Below are 18753 nucleotides of genomic sequence, written 5' to 3' on the forward strand. Positions count from 1 at the left end.
TCTATCTATCTATCTATCTATCTATCTATCTATCTATCTATCTATCTATCTATCTGTAGAGGGTGTCTAAAAAGTCTTAGTGCAGTTTCCCATTTGGGACACAGTGTATGATTGTTTCAATATTAGGGTGCCCTGAATCATATGTGGCAAGAAGTTTGATTATACTTAAGGGTGAGGGCTTTTGAATGCAAAGCTCTGTGGTCCTGGAAGGATCAGTGTCTGACTGGTTCATGTGTACATGGCCCACTTCAGAAAAAGAAAATTCCTTAGTGGCACAAGAAAGAAAATACCAGAAAAATGCTGGAGGTAATTTTCAACCAAAGTGTCACCAAGAAGGCTGCCAGTTGAGCTAGTCAGGAAATAAAAGTCCTCTTGTCATTGTAAAGAGACTGCTCTCTCTTCTATGTGCCCCCATTTTTTTTTCCTATGAGTTCATGCACAGTGACACTTCCTGGTGAGGAAACTCCACTTAAACGCCCCCCCCCCCCCATCTTTGTCAGAGAGTTCCTCCAGAGTCAGAAATTCAGTGGAATAGATCTAGGCATGTGTTCTATGACATTCAGTGGGAGGAGTTTCAGAGTGAAAATATCATTCAGTATCAACTAAAATCATGCCAAATGTTTCAGGAAATGCAAAATATGCCTTTGGGAGTCTTGAGGAAGAAGGAGGGGAGAGCAAGAGTTGATCAAAACCTAGGGGAGGTCAGTTAGGGGACTCATTTTAGGTCATAGGAGAAACTGGTGATAATGGAACACATGCCTCTTAGCCCCCAGCACCGCCTGCTCCTCAGAATATCTCCTTGACTTGTACTTAAAACCCATTTAACAAGGAGCAAAACTTTGTTGCACAAATGTAGATTTTCTAATAATTCAATGGATCTCAGACGTCACTGATATACATAGCGTATCCACTGGTGCATACCGCATCCATTTTTCAATCATCTTTTTCCTTAACCATATCTTTTATACAACTTTATACACATAACAGATCATCATAAGAAATACACTGTACTTTGTTTGCACCCTACAGGAGGGTCTCTCTTATTCTTAGATCACTAATAATTTTATTTGATTTACTACCGGTGCGAACTTGGGCAAAATAATTAACTTTCCTAAGCTTTAGTTAACTGATATGCAAAATTAAAGAGTTGGATTAGGTAGAAAATCAAGTCCCTTCTATATCTAGACCAATACTCCTAAAATGGTGATGTTCCAAAATTCACAACCATACAGCACCTCAGAGAATGTGATGAAAAAATGGATCTTTGCACCAGAGTGTAGCTTGAGATCTTCAAAATCACTGTGCCATTTCTCAAATACAATATAGCTCACTCTTCCTCTCATCCAGTTCTGGGTCCACATGTAATCCATTTCCCAGATATAGATATCTATGTATTGATTCAGTGAACTGACCATCCAATTGCATATCATAGTGTGGACAATGAGCATTTTTCATCCATTTAGTTTTTCCACCATAAATTGTAAGACTTATCTTTTCTGAATTGTCTAGATTTCATTCAGGAGACCCTATAATATTCATTCATTTATTCATTCAATAAGCACTGATCATGTGCCAACCGTGTTCTAGGCACTGGGGATAAAAAGAAGAAAAAAAGTCTTTTTTTGGCCTTCAAGGAACTTAAATTCTATTGAAGGGAAATGACATGTACAGAGATAAGTAAATACAAACTATAAATAAATACAAGGTGACTTCCAAGGGATATTGAGGGGGGGGGTGAAAGATCAGAAAAGGTCAAAGAGAGGAGGTGCAAAGGTCAAGTAATTAACTGGCAAGATGAGGAAGCACAATCAGACCAGAGAATCCTTTTTAGGGGATAAAAAGGATCAAGGCATGGAGCAGGAGGAAAACAGCAAAGTTAGAACTCCTGTTTCAAGGGCCTCCAAAAAAAGTATGAATTGGTTACAGGCCATGGAGGAGCTCAAGAAGGATTTTGAAAATCAGGTAAGAGAAGTGGTCGAAAAATTGGGAAGAGAAATGAGAATGGTGCAAGAAAATCATCAAAAGTGAGTCAACAGTTTGACTGACAAAAATAACACCTTAAAAAATAGACTAACTCAAATGGCAAAAGAGGCCCAAAAAGCCAGTGAGGAGAAGAATGCCTTAAAAGGTCAAACTGGCCAGATGGAAAAGGAATTTCAAAAATTCACTGAAGAGAAAAATTCCTTCAAAATTAGATTCAAACAAATGGAAGCTAATGACTTTATGAGAAAGCAAGATATAAAACAGATCTAAACAAATGAAAAATAGAAGGCAATGTGAAATATCTTATTGGAAAAACCACTGACTTGGAAAATAGATCCAGGAGAGATAATTTAAAAATTATTGGACTACCTAAAATCCATGATCAAAAAAAGAGCCTAGAAATCATCCTTCAAGAAATTCTCAAGGAAAATTGCCCTGATATTCTAGAACCAGAGGGCAAAATAGAGATTGAAAGAATTCACTGATTACCTCTTGAAAAAGATCCCAAAATGTAAACTCCTAAGAATAACATAGCTAGATTCCAGAGCTCCTAGGTCAAGGAGAAAATATTAAAAGCTGTTAGGAAGAAACTATTTCAGTACTGTAGGACACTATCAGGATAACACAAAATCTAGCAGCTTCTACATTAAGGGATCAAAGGGCTTGAAATATGGTATTCCAGAGGTCAAAGGAGCTGGAATTAAAACCAAGAATCACCTACCCAGAAAAACTGAGCATAATGCTTCAGGGGAAACTATAGTCATTCAATGGAATAGAGGACTTTCAAGCATTCTTGATGAAAAAACCAGAGCTGAACAGAAAATTTGACTTTCAAATACAAGAAGCAAGAGAAGCATCAGAAGGCAAACAGGAAAAAAGAAATCATAGGGAACTTATTAAAGCTGAACTATTTACATTCCTACATGGAAAAACAATAATTGTAACTCATGAGATTTTTTTTTCAGTATGAGTATAGTTGAAAGAAATATATATACATATATATGTATGTATACACACATATATGTGTGTATAGGAGGGTATATATGTGTATGAATATATACTTGAGCATGTGTATATGTGTGTACATGTATACATAGACAGAGGGCATAGGATCAGTTGAATAGGAAGGCATGATATCTAAAAACTAAAATTAAGAGGTGAGAGAGGAATATATTAGGAGGAGAAAGGGAGAGTTAGATTAGGATAAATTATCTCATATAAAAGAGGCAAGAGAAAACTGTTACAATGGATGGAATGAGCAGGAAGGTAAAAGGGATTGGGTCAACCCTACTCTCATTGAATTTAGCTTAAGGAGGGAATAACATACACACTCAATTGAGTATCTTACCCTACAGGAAAGTAGGGGGAAGGGGATAAGAGGGGGATGATAGAAGAGAGGGAAGATTAGGGGAGAGAGTAGTTAAGAATCACACACTTTTGAAAAGGGACAGGGTCAAAACAGAAAATAGAATAAGTGAGGGGCAGGATAGGATGGAGGGAAATATAGTTAGTCTTTCACAATATAACTACTGTGGAAACATTTTGTGTAACTACACATGCACAACCTATATTGAATTGCATGTCCTCACAGTGGGGGTGGGTGAAGAGGGAAGAAGGGAAAGAATCTGGAAACCAAAGTTTTAAAAGCAAATGTTTAAAAAAATGTTTTTTACATGCAACTGGGAAATAATATATACAGGCACTGGGGTATAGAAATCCATCTTGTCCTACTGGAAAGTTGGGGGGAGGGATGGGGGAGGATATAAGAGAGAGCAGATTAGGGGAAGGGGTATTCAATAAGCTTGCTCTCTTGCGGTGGGGGGTAGGGTAAAGATGGGGAGAAAAATTGTAACTCAAAATCTTGTAGACATGAATGTTAAAAATAAATAAATAAATTGAAAAAAAGATTAGAAAGTAAGGCTATGTGTTGGAAGTTATTGACGTTCTCTCATTCCTGTTTTCTGATTGTAACTATTGTTGATAATGGTTCCTATTACTTGAGTATCTTTCCTTTCCTGAGATGTTTTATAAAGAATTTCCTCAACGGTCTCTAGTTTGTTTCCTCCAGCACAGATTTTCTTGGTATGTCCTTGGATGGGTCCAGACACTCTCAGAGCTTGTCTTCCTAAGTGTCATTTCTGCTTCTTTGTACAGCACACTAGGGACTGAGATACTAGGGTCTGACTCTGTCACTCTTGATGAAAATAGATCTTTAAAGAAACGTGGACACATTTCTTCCACTTTAAATCTCTTTGTTGTCCTCACAATTGTTGTTCAGACATGTCCATTTCTTCTGACCCCATCTGGGTTTTTCTTGGCAGAGATATGGGAGTGGTTTGCCATTTCCTTTTCCAACTCATTTTACAAATGAGGACACTGAGGCGAACAGGGTTAAGTGACCTGCCCCAGGTCACACAGCTAGTAAGTGTCTGAGGCTGGATTTGACTCCAGGTCTTCCTGACTCCAAAGTCAGAACTCTATCTAGCTGCCATTCATCTATGAATGCTTTGGGACTAATTTAACCCACCTGTGTCTCACACTGGCAAACTAGCTTTCTGTAGAGTTGTTTTAGTTTCTGCTGCTTTTCACTGGTTTGTGAGGTAATACTGTTTATAAATTTCTGCCATCTTCCTTTGTACTGTCTTATCAATTAATTTGCCTTCTAATGAGTTTTGTCCTTGACTATTTGGCAAAAGATCAAGTGTTTGCTGGCTAAAGCAATTTCTGGGCTCATTTTACCTCCTTACTATGGCTATGTTTACATACATTAAAAGTGTGTAGGAAATCGTGATAATCGAGTTCAAGTTGTCTTTTTTCCCATCCCCGCTTTTCAGGACTAATGGTTCTTCGGAACATATCAGGTTTTATATCATCTTCTCATCTGTAGCCTTTCTTGTAAATTGATGATCTTTGCTCTAACTAGCCCACAGCCTGACTACACATCACTGACATGACACCTCCATCAACAAATTATCAGTTGTTCCCCACCTGCTAAGTTATAGTCATTTTCATTTTTTGAGAAATTGTTTAGTCTTGTGCCTTCTAACTTTATTCTGACTTCTTTCAAGTTTCAACTCAAATTCTACCCTCTGCAAGAGGACTTTCCCTCCCAAACTCCTCAGTTGCTAGTTAGTGCCTTCCCTCTATTTTGGAGAATCTGGTCAAGCACTTTGTTGATTTCCTCTACCTCTTCATCTTCTGTACCAGAAGATGTACAAAGCTACAATTTTCTCCATAGTGGTCTTTTTGCTTACACTTGTTATGAGGCTAGATGTGGGATGATCAAGAATCTCCCATAATGGTACTTCTTGGTACCTTTGGATGCACAATGAAGGCAGCTCTTCAAAGACCTGTCTTTGCTTCTCCATTAAGAACCTATGAGCAAGGCCTCCCTTTTAGCAGTGATTAATTTTTGCTTCTGGTTTCACTGGTTGATCTGGAGTTAGTTCATTTCTCTTATTAAGATATTAACATATTGACATATTAACAGTATGTCAATTTGGGGGTCATTGGACAAAGATCTCACATTCATAGAGTGCCAGTTAACTCTGAAAGGCTTAACATATCAGTACAGACTGAGGTGGTCTTATATTGATTGGCAGTATGGTATAATGGAAAGGGCATGCTACTGTGAAGAATGAAAGCAGGCCTCTGGTCCTGGTTCTGCCACTGGCTAAGTGTGTGATCCTAGATAAGTCAATTTCTTTTTTCTAGATTCCAATTTCCTCAACTGTATAACAAGGTAGGGGGAGAGGGGATTGAACTATATCATTGGTGACCTATTGAACAATAAGTTACCCTCTAGCTGGGTGGGATAGAGCACCAGGCCTGGAGTCAGGAAAACCATTATAGTTGTATATGTTGAAATTGGCATCAGATTCTCTTTTCTGCCACCCTAAGCTAAATTTAAGATTAGCTCTGCTCCAGTGGAAAGAAAACTAGAAAGTTGAGGGTCTACTACCCTCTTATCCTGTTTCTTTTCCACCATGGAAATGAAAAGTTAACATTATACATACTTACTAAGGAGCTATTCTTAAATTGACCCAGCATTATTCATGTAACAAGAATTGCATCAAGATCTATCAAGGATCTGAGATTTCATAGGCAACCCAAGTAGATAAAGCTTAGAGAGCTGCTTCAGAGAGGTTAAACACTCATCCCAAGGTCACCCAGCTAGTACGACTAATGATAATGACTCATGTTTATATGGCACTTTAAGGTTTTCAAAAGGCTTTATAAATATTATCTCCTTTTATCATCACAATGACTGGAAGGGGTGGGGGTTGGTGCTATTATTGTCCCCATTTTATAGATGGAAAAACTGAGACAGCAGTTAAGTGACTTGCCCAGGGCCACACAGCTAGTTGGTGCCTGAGCCGGAATTTACACTCCAGTCTTTCTTTAGGTCCAGTACTCTATCCCTGCACCACTTAGTTTCCTCAGGGGCAGGACTTGATCCTGGTCTTGCTTCAAGGTTCATCACTCTGTACATTGCACTCCATGGCCTCTATCAACTAGAATAATGTTGGGATAACGGGAGTCAATGACCCTGTGAAGAATTAACATCCACATTTTATATATGAGGAGGCTAGTGTTTAGAGAAAGGAAGTCCAAGATGAGATAGATCTCAGCAAGTGAAAGTTACAGTCTTTATGACAAACTAACCTTGGAACTTATGGAGTCTATGAAGTGGGGTGGGTTACCTTGGGAGGAAGCAGGTAATGAGTTTCCCGTTGTTGGGCATCTTCAATGGCAGAAGAGATTTGAGCTTCAAGCAGAAGGTCCCTTCAGGTTCTGTACCATTCTAAAACACTTGCACAAACTAAGTCAGCTTAATAATTACCCCTATTCAAACTCAGGGCCCTTGAAGCCAAGTCCCAAGTTCTTTCCATTGAACCATTTCTGAAGTGCTATGTTCTTTATGCCACCAGAGGTTCCACCCCACTGTGTGACTCATCAAAGCTCTTTGTCACGAATTGTCAGAAAGATATTCTCAAGTCATATGTGCATCCAATCAAATCCAGGTTCTGAACCCACAGCCACAGATGTCTGGAAGTGAGAACCTACTGGTCCTAGTTGTGAAGGGTGGAGCAGTAATGTGACAGGTCTCTGGATTTCTTAGTGGATTCATGAGGTGCAAATTGTAGGACCAAGGAAGTGGAACACGAGGAAAACTGCAAGCCAGTGCCTTGCATAGAAAGAGAAGGGAAAAAAAGCACGTGGGCTTTTCAGGACAGTTGAGTTGGCTCCATTGCCAGTTAAACATAAGCAAATAGGCAACTGGAAAGAAGATGAGCTGTCTTGGAGACTCTCCCATTTTTACCCGTGACAGGGCTCAAAATCCAGCTGCCTGCCTGGCTCTTGGCTAACTTGGCACAACCCCAAGCATCCCTGTAGACTTCTGGTAGGGTCTGACCTAACCAGGCCAGGAAATAAGGCAACAGCTAGTGACAGGGCCTAATTAGAGAATGGGACTTAAAGATGAGGAATGGGCAGCCTCAGGGTAACACGTGGGAAAGAGAAGGATATAAGGGCGTGGGCTGAATATAGACTAAAGAGGTAGTAAGATGTGACATGTGTTAGTTACCCTCTTCCCTAGAGCAGAGAAGACATGTTTCCCTAACCTCCAACCATGAAGCCTGGTGGTGATGAGAGGTTGTTGGAGTCTCTCTCTCTCTCTCTCTCTCTCTCTCTCTCTCTCTCTCTCTCTCTTTCTCTCTCTCTCTCTCTCTTTCCCTCCCTCCCCTGTCTGGAATTCTTGGCCATGGCTTTCCTTGCTCTGGGCTGTTCATATGGGGCTGCTTCTATTTCTTTCTTGGTGTTTCTGTGGGTTTTCTCTCATTGTAGGCATTTTGAATTTTCTTATAGTGGTAAACCCTTCTGGGGGAGGAAGGGAGGATCTTCTCCTTCCTGGGTTTCCTGTTAGGCAACAAAGTTAAGCCTCAAAGGTTTGGTAGCTTCACCATCAATTTTTGTGGGCAAGAGGGACGACTCCTTCGCCCCATTTGCCACCTCACTGTTACGGATCAATTTACCCTGATTGAAGCCCAACTTCTAAGAAGAATCAAGTATACTTTTACATAAACCTCATAGACTGAGTTAGTGTTTTGGTCTTGTTTCCCTTCAGTGTACAGCATTCCTGTATGTTTGTGCCTGGGAACAAACATATAGCTATCTGTGTACTGTACAGGAGAGCCCTATACCACATTGGACTTGGGCATCAAAGATAACCATATTATTTATAGATATTGATTATTGGAATGAAATAAAAGTATCACACACAAAGGATGAGTGACTTGTCTCATTCAAGCCATGACACCTTGACAATGTGCCCAGGAAAGGAGGCCCCTCCTATCTGTGCTATTAGTAAAGTCCCCTACCCTTGTAACTACCCATGACAGGCACCACAAACTATCCAGGAGCCTCTGTCTGAGCAATTCCTTCAGCCTAAGAATGAAGTACATATTTTTTTGGAAATAGTTTGATCATGGGGCTACCAAAGGTTCTGGGATGCAGGCTCAGCTCTGTGTATGCCCCACTGAATAACTTTCAGTGGCCCATCTCCAGCAATACATCAGGGGTAGGGTGTGAGTGTGTGTGTAGATCTAACTCTCTCTCCATCCCTCTACACTAAAAACATCCTTGTCGGGGCAGCTAGATGGCACAGTGAATAGAGCATCAGCCCTGGAGTCAGGAGGACCTGAGTTCAAATGTGGCCTCAGACACTTAACACTTACTAGCCGTGTGACTTTGGGCAAGTCACCTAACCCCAATTGTCCCTCAAAAAAAAACCCCAAACATCTTTGTTGCTGTTTCTACTTGCTTCTTGAAAGGACCACTGATACTAGCAGGGTGATGTCTTGACTTGAGAGTGAATTGGATTTAAGTGAGGCAGAGCTGTGCAAAGTCATCAGCCTCACTGTCTCCTCCAATGTCATCAGAGTCCAGAGACAAGACATGGTTCAGGTGGTGTGACCCAATTTCCTAATCCTTAATAACTTCATACACTCCCATAACTTCAACTATCACCTCTAACCAGGACTCCACAACATGTAACTCCAATTCTGTTCTTCCTGAACTCCTGACCATCATATCCAACTATTAGCAGGTCACCTCTGCCTTAATGTTCTTCAAGCATGGACTGGATATCCAAAGTTCAGAAGCTTTTTCTCTTTCTTCCTTCAATATTCCTTTCAATGGCACCAACATTCATCCATTTTCCTATGCTGATCCTCTCAAATCAATAATGATCCAACCTTTGAATTTTATATACCAAATATTTTGTTAGTTTCCCTCTTATTCATATTATATTAATTATATTATATTATACTATATTATGTTACATTATGTTATGTTATATTATGTTGTTATGTCATATCATATCATATTAATCATATCATGTTATAGTATACCATATTATATATACTATATTATATTCTACTGTACTATATTATATTGTACTATGCTATCTACCATAGTATATTATATTACATCACATTACATATTATTCCTGTCACTTGCGTATGTGCTATACCCTCCATCCCTGGACAGCATTATACTGCTTAAAAGCAGAGACAGTATCTTAAGCAAATTTTCTGTTACTATAAGGATCCTATTCAAATTTATAAGAACAAGTGCCAGTCACCAAGTTTCAAAAGAAGAAATGCAACCTGTCAACAACCACATTTTTTAAATGCTAGAAATCACTAATAATTAGAGAACTGTGAATTAAAGCAAGTTAGATGTTTAAACTCCTGACCACCATATTGCAAAGGTGACAAAAATAGAAAATGACAAATATCAGAGGGGCTATGGGAAAACAGACCCATTGAACATTCTGGAAATTAATTTGGAACTGTGCCCCCAGAGTCACTAAACTGTGCATACAAGGGGTGGCTAGGTGGCACAGTGAATAGAGCACCAGCCCTGGAGTCAGGAGGACCTGAGTTCAAATCCGGCCTCAGACACTTAACACAAAAACTAGCCATGTGACCTTGGGCAAGTCACTTAACCCCAATTGCCCTCCAAAAAGCAAAAACAAAAAAAAAGCTAAACTGTGCAAACCATCTGATTTAGAGATATCAATCACTACTAGGCCTATATCCCAAAGTCATCAAAGAAGAAGAAAGGGACAAAAATATTTATAGTAGTTCTTTTTGTAGTGGCAAAGAACCAGAAACTAAGGAGATGCCCATCAATTGGGGAATGGTTCAACAAATTATGCTGTATGAATGAACTGCAATATTATTGAGCCATAAAAAAAATGACAAAGGAGGACAGTTTCAGAGAATCCTATTAAAACTTGTATGACCTAATGGAGAGGAAAATAAGCAAGACCAAGAGAATAACATCAAAATTTTAAATGTTGTAAAGAAAAATAACTTTGAAAGACAAGAACTCTCATCAATGAAATGACCAACCCCACTTCCAGAGTATTGATAAAGAAATATGTTACCCATGTGACAGAGAAGTTATAGATACTAAAGATGCAGAATGAGGCGTATAATTTTGGAAATGGCCGATGTTATTTTTTTTAATTTAATTGTTTTTCAAATGGAAGGAAATGAGGGAAAAAGGGATTTAGAGAGAGGGCTCCCTACCTCCCCAAAGAGAGAAGAGAATAGAAGGAAAGCCATAAAGAATCACAGATAAGCCAGGCAGCTCTGGAAGTTACATGTTAAAGTTCTTTCATACTTTAAAAGAAAAGCAAGCTCTATATAATAGATTTGTTGTAGCTTTATGTACAGAAATGCTTATTTTATTTGATATTTGTTAAGGAAAATGGAACAACAAAGAAAAATAAACTTTCTGTCTTTCTCACTGCCTAGCAGAGACCTCTGCACAGTTAGGAATATCATAGATATTGGTCTAATTAGATGTGAATAAACATGCACTTTTTTTTAGTCTATAGTTCTTTCCTTACATTTGTGTTTTCTTTGATCAATTTCAAATCTTCATTCCCAACCCTAATCCTAACTCTTCCTCACTTGGGACTGAAGTGCTTAGCATTTAGATTTTATACATTAATTGTTCATATGAAATGGAGATTACCCCAAAGGTAGGACAGTGCTGGACTGTAAGGGTTAAGATAATTAGAAAGTTTTCTGGATGGCAAAAGAGTGGTTCATAGTATTATAAATTTGGAGCTGCAAGAGACCTTAGATCATAATCATGGTCAAGCCTTCTACTTTACAGATAAGGAAACTACTGAGAAGTCATGTGGTTTGCCTAAAGTGGGATTTGAAGCCAGGATATGCTGCCTGTAATTCCAGTGCCCTTTCAACTATACCATTGTAGTAACTCCTCCCCCCCCGCCATATTGTAGTAACCCCCCATTTTGTGAACATCCCCCATCTCTCCCCATCATAGGAGAGCTGCCTAGGAAACCTGCCCAAACCCAAGAAAGCCCACCTAAGCAGCAAACCTGCCCAAACATGATACCTGAAGCCCATAGGGCGTCCCCCCCACCCCACTTCTGTTCAGTTCTTGAAATAGATTTGAGAACTTTCCACTTGGGCAACAAACTGACCACTGGGCAACAATCATTAGGCAATGAACTGATTGCTACCTTTTGGCTTCTGTATTTTCCCCGCTTATGTAGCAACTGACTAAGTTGTAGTTTCCCCCCTGGTAACAGCTATGTTGTGATAAATCTCGAGATGTATATGCTCGGGGTTGCCTGATTTGGGCACAGGACCCCTGAGAGTCCCTGGGTTAATTATGCTCCACAATTAAAACTTCATTTAAAATGATTAATGGTCTCACTTGCTGTCATTCACCTTACAACACCATACTGCTTTTTAGAGTTCTAGGGGGTTGAAATGACAACATTAAATAACTGAAAGGAAGAAATCTCCAGCACTAGACTATAAGCTCTCCGTGGGTAAGAGCTGTTTCTTATTTCCCATGTGCCTCACCCATAGTGGGTATTCCATACATGGTTTTCTGAATGAATGGAATTGAAAGAAGAGCAAAATAGGGAAAGATAAAAGAAGATGAAGAGAAATTCAATGGGTAAGTAAAGATGGACCAAAGAGGGAAGATAAGTACTGTTTTCTAGTCAAAGAGCAAGAGCTTGGGTTTTCATGCCATCTCAATAACATCTAAATGATTCAAGTCTTGAATGAGTTGGAACTGTTGAGGTTTAGGTTTAAGGGTGCTTGAGACCCCCAAATACCCACACGCTGGGTCCTGCTGAATGAATTCAACTCAAACCTTCTCTCAATCAAATAAAACAAGTTTATTTAAGATTATTAAAGTATTGTCAAGTGGGCTGGATTGATTCTAAATTGGATGAGCTAGATTGAATCTGAGTGCCTTCATGGGGCAAGATGGATCTTAGATACAGAAAGACTGTAGGAGAGATCTAGGGGTGGTCTAGTAGTTTGGGAGATGGGAAGAGGGGTTTAGGGAGGATCTTAATAGGTCTGGGATGACTAGGGGGACTGGGGTGAGGTCAAACTCCAGGAATGGGATTAAGGGTGGGAAATAGCTGAAGGCTACCTGGAGGTGACAGACAATGGAGGTCTAGGTTAGTTTAAGGCTAACAGATTTGAGCATAGATATTTTGATAGGATCAAGGGTGGGAAGTAGCTGGACAATGGAGGGTTAAGCTAGGTTAAGTGTAGCAGCGATTTGGGAATGGTTATAAGGGAAGGTTTATGGCCTCATGTGAACTCCAGATCAAGCAGGAAGATTCAAGGAGTATTCAAGGGGGTTCCCAGAGCCTGTACCCCATCAGAACCTCTAAGTTGCTTTAATTTGCATTTCTCTAATAATTCAGTCTAATTTTAGACTGATGACCAGATTGTACTCTGCACCTCTCCACCACGTCCAGAAACCTCTTTATTCTGGAAAATCACTTTAGCTTTGAAATTCATACCTCAGAAGCACCTGCCCCCTTCTGAATAAATGGCTCCTCCAAAAATGTCTATTTAAGGAGGGTGCCTCACCAGGCTTCACTCAGGTCTTCTCCATCCCAGCTAGGTACCTCTCACTCAGCTTCAACCTTTTTTAGTTTCTTTTATTGTATTGTCTTTCCTTCATTAGAATGTAAGCTCATTGACGGTAGAGACTTTTTATTTTCACATTTATTTGTATTCCTGGTACTTAGCACAGTGCCTGGCATTGTGGTTGTCATTTGTCCTTTGTTCTCAAAGAGGACCATGAAATGAGGAAGATGATGCCATGACTTGCAAGTGAATTGGATTTAAGTGAAGGAGGGTTTTGCAGTCACCAGCCTTACTATTTCCTCCAGAGCCATCTGGGTCCAGTAATTAGATTTAGATCAGGACAACTGGGGATGGCAAAGTATGCAGTGGGTAACCTTGGCCTTTTAAAGTTAAGGTCTTTCTGAGTTCTCACTTTGATTTAGGCAACCCCATTCAGTGACTAGGGCTGTTCAAGAAGTGAACCAAGGGGTGGTCCCTTTAAAAATAAAATCAAACTGGGAGGATAAGACTCTTAGGGTTTCTGGCCAAAAGAGAAACAATTACTATGTATATTTAGACTGAGCCCCCAAATAACCATTAAGCGGTGCTTGGGCAGGAACCTATTATTGTCCATTCAATGAGAGCCAGAGTGAATTAGGTTTAAGGCATGGTCTTCAAGAAAAAAAAAAAATATGGCCAGTAAATCCCAAGATATCAAGGTAGGTTTCAGTCACCAACATTTACTTTCCTTTGGTCTGAGTACCCTTGGGTATGGGCATGATACGCCATGTGGACAGAAGAGAGGAGAGAAGGGGAGGGGAGGGGAAGAGAGCGGAGGGAGGGGAGGACAGGGAAGGAGAGGAGAGGGGAGGGGAAGAAAGGAGGAGGTATGTTGCCTGACTGGAACCAGCCAGTTGAGTCCCCAGCAGGACAGCTGGGACTACTAATAAGTTGTGGTTTGTCCTTCATTCTCAAAAAGGACCATGACATCAGGAAGATGATACCATGACTTGCAAATGAATTGGATTTAAGTGAGGCAGGGCTGTGCAAAATCACCAGCCTCACTTTCTCCTCCAGAGCCATCTCTTGGAATACAGTAAAGGCGTAAATACTTGTTGGTGGACTCACTGACTAGATGTAAACTAAGTAGAGAAAATGTAAAAACAAAGGAGGTCGGCAATGGACACAGAAAAAAGATTAATGCAACAAAAATGACAAAAACCCTCCTGGGAAGAAAGACTCACCACTAGAAAATCATGCTTGGTTGTGATTTGTCTCTAAATCTCCAGTAACAAAGTACACCAAAGTCCTCTGGGCAACTAGTGGCAGCCAGGGAAAGGGCAGGGACTAGGCGTTAAGATGGCAACACCTTTAGTCTGTCTAGTTCTGGACAAAGCAAGCTTTTTTATCCAACTAGAAAGACAAAGACACAGGAAATGATGGACTTGGGAATCAAGGAAATTGAAATTAGGTTCTTTAGCTTGTTCACAAGAAGCTGTTGTCTGGGACACTGAGTGCCAGTGAGAAAGCTCAGAAATGGGCATTGTCTCCAGCTGGCAGGCCCATTCCAGGTTGGAACAGCCCAGAGCGGCATGGGGTCATCTGCCAGGGAGAGTCACTCAAGAGGAATGTGCCTTTCTTTCTCCCTTCTGAGGTCTCAGCTGTGTTCCCCTACATCCTCCCCCCACCCACCCCAGGCTCCTTGCCAAGCTGAGCATTGAAGGAAGCCCCAAGGATGGTACTGACTGTGACAGTGGGCAAAACAGTCAGTGCCTTGATGCTGAAAGACCTTTTCTACCTCTGGCAAGGAGCACAATTTCTGTGAGAAGGAAAAACAGGAGACACAGCCTCCCTTTTAATGAGATACCCCTGTTCTCATCTTCATCTTCTTTTCAGGGTCTGGGGGAAGTAATTAGAAAGAAAGCAGACCCTCTTCCCAAAACTTAAAACTCCTGATGAAGTAAGCACTAGCCTGGTTTGCTTTGGACAGTGCCTGTGCACTGTGAAATGTATCAATATTGAACTACCACCTTGGTCCTCACTAGGAGCATTCCCTCCTACCAAAATCCATTCCTTCTTTCCACTGCTATTCTCAGTACTCACCCCCCCCCCCTTAGCCACCCCCTTCCCTACCCTGCCTGGAAAGAGAAAAAACAGGACACACATGTCTGGGAAGAGTCTGGATCCTGGCCAAAAGCTCAGTGAATTCTGTCTCCTAGGAAGAAGTTATGAGCATTGAGACACAAGATAGATATATAATGATCAGGTCAGAAATCCCTTTGCACAGTCACAATAGGCCTTGCACCAAGATAATTAATCATGATTCTAGACACTTAAAATTACAAGTACTAGCTAATGAATCCACAGTTCCTGGGGGAATTAGATGACATCCATGGGCTTGGGATGTCTTGTTTCACTTATCCTTGGGTTCAGGTCAGGGAAATGAAGGTCAGAAGAAAAGCAACCTGCTTTTGCGGGGGAAACCTCCCAATCATGAATACAAAATTTGCACACAATTTTTGACCTGCATTTCTGACGTCATTGAGCCAAACTCGGTTTCTCCATCTGTAGTAGGGAGACTGCATTTGCTTCCTACTTTTTCTCACATTGTTTCCAGGTTACATGTAGCATAGGCTGCAAGAACCTGAAGAGAACCTGGTGGGAGAAAGAGGGCTACAATTAATCTCTCATCCAGACTCCTGTGAACCCTAAGGAGCCAGTTGGACTTAAAATGCTTTGTGAAATGCCAGCAGTGGCGGAGAATTTTTCCCAGGTTCAGTCATTCTTTCCAGGTTATTCCAGGTACTGTGCTAAGAAATCCCTTACAATTATTATTTCACTTGATCCTCACAACAACCTGGAGAGGTAGTTTCTATATTATCCCCATTTTGTGGATGAGGAAACAGACAAATAGAGGCTTTGACTTGCCCAGGTTGTGACTTACATGACTAGTAAGTGTCTGAGGCTAGATTTGAACTCAGGTTTTCCTGACTCCAGGCCCAGAGCTCTATCCCCTTTGCCACCACCTAGCTGCTCCCCAATACTACCCAAATAGCACCAGCCCTCCCCACCTGGTAATAACAACAACAGTGTTCATTAAGTGTCTACTAAATGCAAGGCACTGTGTTAAGGGATTTACAAATATTATCTCCAGTCTTTTATTTTTTTTGTGGGGGGGAAGGAAGGGGGGGAGGGCAGGGCAACTGGGCTTAAGTGATTTGCCCAACTTCTAGTAAGTGTTAAGTGTCTGAGGTCTGATTTGAACTCAGGTCCTCCTGATTCCAGAGCCGGGTGCTCTATTCACTGCTTGTCCTAGCTGCCCCAACAAATATTGTCTCATTTGATCCTCACAACCCTGAGAGGTAGGTGCTAGTATTATCTTCATTTTATAGTTGGGGAAACTGAGGTAAACAGAGGTTAAATGACTCACTGAAGGTCACTGGGTAAGTAAGGCTTGATTTGAACTCAGAACTTCCTGTCTCCAGGCCCAGAACTGTATCTACTGCTCAATAAACATGTATTAATTTCAATTGAATTATGGCTGGAGTTAAATAGTAAGTTGCAATTTGCCAAGTGCTGTGTATACATTATCTTGTTAGAACCTCATACCAGTGCCTGGAGTCATTCAAGTGTCACCTCTGACACATGACAGCACTGTGACCTAGTCCGAGTCACTGGGCCACTCAAGATATTGAGTTGCAAAATTCTAATGTGCTTTGGGAGATAGGAGTTTCCTCACTCGGAACTCCCTAGGCTGATGCACTCACGGGTCTGGACCAAAACAAAAGTCAGTTCAAGCAATCTGTCTTTTACAAATGAAGAACCCGAGACCAGAGAAGATCAGCTACTTTGGCCAAGGTACACGGCAAGGTACTATAGCCCAGGGCTCCCGGCTTGCCTGTCTGGGGCTCGTTCACACGTACTGAACTGCCTTAAGTTAATGCTGCCCTTATCAAGGACCATATATCTCTAAAAGCAGCTCTCTGTTGTCAAAGCATCCCCAAACAGGTCACTGGTTCGTTTTTCTTTTGCAATGGGAAATCAAAGCTGATACAACATTGAAAAGGGCTTCCCTTTTCCACCCTAGACCCCAGGCTTACGGAATTAGAAGGATACGACTCCCCAAAGCCTCCGTTGCTATCCCCATCTTTGCTCTACACTTCCCTGCCCCCAACCGCAATTGCTGCTGCCTCCTTGAAGGTCCCTAAGGGAGGAGATAAAGAATTAAGAGAATAGAGGTGGTCCGGCTTCAGCCCTGTATCGAAGAGAGAAGGAGGCCTTGCTGCAGCGTTGTGATTTTAAGAGAGAGCCACTCGCAGCTCCTTTCCACGGCCAGAGCTAGACGTGTCTCTTTGCCCTGTCTCGGCGCGGGAAGAGAAACTGCGAGGGCTGCCAGGCTGCCGGGTTCTCAAGGAAGACGAGCGCTCTCCAGGCTCGGTTCTTCTGCGTCTATGACGCGCCCAGGGCTCCTCCCCAAGCTTTATGTCAAACGCTGCTGACTTCTGGGATCTGGGAGACCCGGGAAGAGAAGGGTGGAGGGAGAAGCTGTGCTAAAGTCTCCAGAGAAGACAAGCATGAAGTTTTCTCTTCGTTGCATTTAAACCGATTAAGTCTTACTGGAAGGAATAGTATATACACTGGGAAGGGAAAGAGACCGTTGGGCTAAGGATCATCGGGATCTAGTCCCACTCCTTGGCAAGCTATTAATCTCTTTTGAGTTTCCCCATCTGTAAAATAACAGCTCATATTTATATGCTGGCATATTTATATACCTTCAGCTCTAATGTTGGCAATGCCCTTTCTGCAACAACACAAAGAGTGAGGTGGGTACTGCAAGTAATACTATTAAGAACATTTCACATGGGAGAAGACCCGATATGGGAGATTGTGACTTGGTCAAGCTAATATGTGGCAGCATCAATAAATATCTCCAAGTCAAGATTTGAACCTAGATCCAGTACATCCACAGGAAAGGCAGTATATTTCATCAGGGTGTGCAAACATCTGTTGAATAAGTCATCATAAAGGACATTATTTTTATTCATCAAACTAAAGAAACTAGAATTGAAACTTAAATTTTAAAAAGTAACAGCTTAACTTTAGATAAATAAGCAAGAAAAGAGTTTCAAAATACTATTTTTGAGAGATCAGGATGTTCCTGGGCAAATTTGGCACACCCTGTACCCAGGCCTTTAATTATACCACCCTGGGGAACAATAACACACAACCTGCCCTTACTCATAGGATTATTGTGAGAATCAAATAAAATAATGTAATGTTTTTGGAGACTGTAAATGAATGTACAGCTATAATTTCTTGTTAAGAGACCAATGACATTTACCAGCTGGCCCCAGACTTATAGAATGTCTTTTGTTGGAGTACTAGCCTACGTAAGTTTCCCCAAATTCAGCACCAGGTTGGTTTCAGGACAGCAATTGTCACAGTAACTCTTGGAGACCAAAAGGTAGTCATCTGCTTCTGGGCTTAATGTTGAAACAAAACTTAGATTTCACTTCATACAGATGTGTTTGTATTCAAAGTAGTTGTTGTTAAGTGGATTTTTTTTAGTTGAGTCTTGTTGACCCTTTGTGGGGTTTTCTTGGCAAAGATACTGGCATGGTTTGCCACTTCCTTCTCCAGCTCATTTTGTAAATGAGGAAACTGAAGCAAACAGGGTTAAGTGACTTGCCCAGAGTCACAGAGCTAGAAAGTATCTGAGGCTGCACTTGAATTCAGATCCTCCTGACTTCTGGCCCAAAGTTCTATCCACTTCACCTAGCTGCTCAGAGTTCAATTCAAAGTAGAGGCCTTTTCAGGAAGGTTTTTCACCAGAAGAGTG

This window comes from Petaurus breviceps, unplaced genomic scaffold (genome assembly GCF_028583685.1).
Source record: "Petaurus breviceps papuanus isolate PSGF00001 unplaced genomic scaffold, PetGlider_PUasm1.0 175, whole genome shotgun sequence".
NCBI lineage: Eukaryota > Metazoa > Chordata > Mammalia > Diprotodontia > Petauridae > Petaurus > Petaurus breviceps.